Consider the following 4730-nt stretch of genomic DNA (forward strand, 5'->3'; position numbering starts at 1 on the left):
CAGGGTCAAAAGCATACACTAAGACGTCTTCGTTCATTCAATTATGCATTCACCCCTTATTGTCGCATTTTCTCTGGAAGGCGACGTTGTCATGCATAAAAGCACTAAGCCATTCCCGAAAATTCAGTTTTTACTTTCTGTGTCATTCTTTTTTAAGCGGGAAACGCACCTCCGCCGGAATTTACGACGTACTGTAGCTGTTTTGCTTCAGAAATATTGTAAAGGATAGGTTAAAGTTTTAACTCTTTTCACCGGCCAGCTGGTTTCAGCTTGGCCGCCGAAACTGCGTTTTTGCTGCGCGGAAGTTCGTTAAAAGCACCGCTCCCCTCGCATGCCAGGGAAAGGAGCAACAGCCTTGCAAGTACTTCCTCTGCTTCAGCTAGTAACATTGTTAACTTCATTCGCATGTGCAGAAAATTTTCTTACTCTTAACAAACGGACAAAAATGGGTGCGTACACGTGAATGTACTATAGCTCTAACGAGATCTTTTTTATGCGTTGTACGAAACATATGCAAATTTGCCTTCACTTCTTGAACCCTTCTGCGTGCTTGCGCTTCATGAGAGAGAGAGAGAGAAAAAGCAATTTAATGAAAGGAAAGATGGAGAGGTCGGCCGGTGGTAAGGTGACACCGCCTTTGTTTTTTATCTGCCTGTTCCTTCATCCGACAACCAAGGCGCGTCGGTCACTGTATGAACTCTTCTGTGGCATAAGCCGCGCAGTTTGTTGTTCGTTGTTGTTCCGTTTGTCGCGCCCGGATCAGGGCGTTTGTGTGTAGCGCCAGCCGACGAATTGCGACATCCGAGTTTCGACACCAGTCGAAAGCAGGAATCGTAACGGTTACTTGTCCAGAACATTACGCTTTTCAAACTTTTACATTTACTATTCTCACCCGAAGTACCTTCCTCGAATTAGCCATGCATGAAAGAAGGTCAGGTCATCAAATGAGCTGAAGCTGGCAAAAGTCGTGCCACTGCTTCGTGTGAGAAACGCCCTCTAGGAAAGTTGCACGTAGCCTCTTTATTCCCGAGACACGACTTACTTCTTCAATGCCTTCCCGCCCTCCCCTCCTCCCCCCCCCCCCCTTTCTTTTCTATCCATATCACTATGACGGTTCATTTAAGATAAGGCACATAACACCCGCGTTTATCAAGCTTCTTCCTTGAACTACGTAAAAAATCGGGGTAATTTCAAGACTGAAACAAGAAAAACAAGCGTCTGTGGGCGTTAATATAAAAAAGACAGTTATGGATTTATTGGCTGATTTGCTCATTTATCTGCTCATTGCAGACCATTGTCAGTCTCAATACCCCTCCGTTCCTTTCAAAAGGTCTTTAAAACAGAAAAGGTAACTATTACCCCCTTTCATCTGCATTTCAAATACCAAATGAGCTCTGTTTCAATTTTCGTTTTGTGCGTATGAATATCCAAACCTTTGGAGCAGCCGTTTCATAAATCATTGTACAACGCAAGCGGACCAGATGAAGAATGCTTTCAATTGAAAGCACCTTACGCGGCCAGAATCAATCGGCAAAGCGCTAGGACGCTTTCCAAAAACCCTGATATGCTTGCTTCGCTTTCAGGAATACCAAAGGCAAAGAGAAAAGTTTTAAAAAGCTACTACAGTACATGACGGTCGCCAACGCTCCGTTCAGAAAACGCTTTATCTTTAACAAAGCAGAAGTTTCTGCATGGGTGTATATTTCACTCTTGCTAGCATGCCCAGGAATATGTTGCCGTGTGATGTTCTTTCTGTGGCGGCATAGTACAAAGTCTTTTCAGGCGGATAATGCATGATAATTAATACGGGGTACAATAGCTGCGACAATAGCTTCTGGCGCTGAAGAAATTATTACCGCTATTTTCTTTTTTCGACCATGAAAGCAGCTAGTTCGCCACTGTGCGATGTGTGCCATTTAGCTGTTCTTTTCAGTGGATAAACACTAAAGCACTAATCCGGGCAAAATTGCCCGTTGCCTGTTCTGTTGTTTGTTCGCAGCTAGCAGAGCACGAGCGCTCCGTTCCCCGGCACTGCCTTCTCATAATCGTCTTCTACGTAGCCGAAATCCGTGCTTTCGCACTGATTCGAATGTAGTAAACATTCTGTGTAGTTTTCTTCGCCGCAGAAATATTTTTACACCATTTTGCTAGGAGTCTAACAGGACGAGAACAAGTTATCTGTGCATTCCTTGCGGTTACATGTTTTTTTTTCTTGCATTTCTTGCGGTTACATGTTTTTTCTTTCTTGTCCCCTTGCTTAAGGGCAAAGTCTAATCTACATCACTGCGTGTGAGCTGCAGGGGCGGGTTAACAAAAGCACCAGCATGAGACCAGTTCAGCCACCTAACTCGTGGAACACACATCGAGAAAAATAATTCCCGTCTTTTAAGCAGTTGTCTTGCACCTTTGCTAGGACACACCGCGAAAGGGAGTGCTGATATATTTCGCCGTGCTAGTAGCGTGTCCCACCAGGCATCGGATCCAGGATCACCGCCGCATTGCCGAAGGAGGAAGGAAACGTGGGCCGGAGACGGGGAGTAGGGGAAGTGAAGGAAAAAACTGTATTTACATGGTTACATGATTATTTACATTAATTACATAGAGCGGGACTGAGAATGGCTCTCAGTGGAAGGGGAACGTCTTCGTCAACCGTAGTCGACTGGAGCTAGCAGGCTTCCCTCGGCCACACTCACGGCCGAGTTAAATATCGTTCGGTTTCCCCAGATCCCTGGCTGGGGAATAATGGTCGACGAGCACTGTCCAATCGGATGGACCGAAGGGGACGTTCTTGTTGCCCCCCCCGGCTGGGCAGGTGCGAGCTTTTCCACTCTCTCTCGCAGCTGGGTCGATGAGAGGGGGAGTTGCCGCTGGTCCAGCCCTGCGGGAAAGGAATCTCCCGAAGTCTTCCAGCAGGTGAATGAACTTGCTTCCCCGCCGATTGCCCAGAACGCGAGTCGGAGACACAGAATTCTTCAATTATCCGCCAGCGTGACCGGCGCCGGCCCGTCGCCTCCTCTGTGGTCGCTCGGACAATACCTCCAGCATTCCTGCTACACTAATCCGCTCAAGGAATTTCGCTGTGGTTACTGCTGACAATGGCCCTTGAAATTCCTGCTACACTAATCCGCTGAGGCTCGGAGGGGCATTCCAAGCATCCCACTTCCCACCGCCGTCGCGGGGTTGTCGGCCTCGATGAATGTTCACGGTAGCTGCTTGATCGGGCCCACGTGGTCCGAAGTACAGTCACAACAGCAGGGGCTACTGCTGACAATGGCCCTTGAAATTCCTGCTACACTAATCCGCTGAGGCTCGGAGGGGCATTCCAAGCATCCCACTTCCCACCGCCGTCGCGGGGTTGTCGGCCTCGATGAATGTTCACGGTAGCTGCTTGATCGGGCCCACGTGGTCCGAAGTACAGTCACAACAGCACGTCCGCCGCCCGAAGAGGTCTCGTAGTGGTTTCAGCCAACGCTGCTGCGCGCAGAGACCTGGAGTTGTGTCCGTTCGGCTTTTGGTCACAGCTGGGCCCAAAGGTTCTTCTTGCTTCGTTGACAACTGTAACGGTCTCAACCAGCAAGGTACACAGCCCAACAAGCAGAAAGCGCCAAACCGACTTTAAGAACTGCCAAGCTGTTTTCGGTCGACAAAGTCTGTTTAGAGAAAATGAGCTGTCGCGTGAAATTTACGTCCTCCTCCGAAAGTTTCCAAGTTTGACCAAACCAGAATACAGAGAGCTTGTTTAGCCAAAAGGGAAAAATTTCCTAAAATTTTGGGGGGGTGGTGTAGCACGATTGATGTCACAGAAAGCCACCGCCCGTGAGAGCACAAAGGGAAGGTGGAGCTGCTGAACACACATACAAAACAGACAAAAATGATTCCCGCTAAAGCAAAAAACAAAATACAAATTTGCATAGCGGAATAACGTCTCGGGAGTCAGGAAAGGGCATTACACGGGAAAGCTTCGGCTGAGGCCATCAGCGTTTCCATTACCTCGCACTTTACTGCAACGCATGTAAACTGAGTCCGGCAATGCCAATCTCCAAAATTTCGCTCTCATTTCGCATAGGAGAGTGTAATGAACAAAAGACAAAAAACAAGCATTAAACTCAATATGAGATTATGCGTCATATCCACCCCTTGCGCGGCCGCGGTCCGACAGCTGCTTTAGCAGATGAGACATTGCATAATGCTAGGAATTCCAGCTTGCATTTCTGTACAGGAGAGTTAAATGAACAAAAGAAACAAGCATTCAACTCAAGACGGGATTATTCCTCGAATCCGTCTGCAAACAGCGTTGCGATCAGAGGAATTTACTGCTTCCTATTCTTCAGCCGCCCCCTGCGCGGCCGCGGTCCGATAGCTGCTCTAGCAGGTGCAACAGGACACAAGGCTAGGAATTTCAGCTTGGGACCCTTAACTGTTCCTCGTCCAAGTCTCGCTGTTCTGAAGTTTGGCTGACGCTCAGAAAGCAGAATGCGAGAAGGGAACGGACGAGTGCGAATGCCGTGCCAGCGTATCCGTCTCTCTCGGATCGGGTTCGCGCGTTGCGTTCTCTTGGCTTGTGTTCCCACGGGGCGGGTGCGAACTCTTGAGCACCGAGGTGCCAAATTGGGGCGGCCACGCGGTTCGGATTTCAGTCGAGCAGTCAACAAGAGCCGCACTTTCCCCTTAATTAACTCTTCCCGTTTGGCCACCTCTGTGCGCTGCCGCTCCGTGGAAACCCTCGCAGT

This window comes from Amblyomma mixtum, chromosome 5, assembly GCF_055824585.1.
Source record: "Amblyomma mixtum isolate Tamu chromosome 5, ASM5582458v1, whole genome shotgun sequence".
Classification (NCBI taxonomy): domain Eukaryota; kingdom Metazoa; phylum Arthropoda; class Arachnida; order Ixodida; family Ixodidae; genus Amblyomma; species Amblyomma mixtum.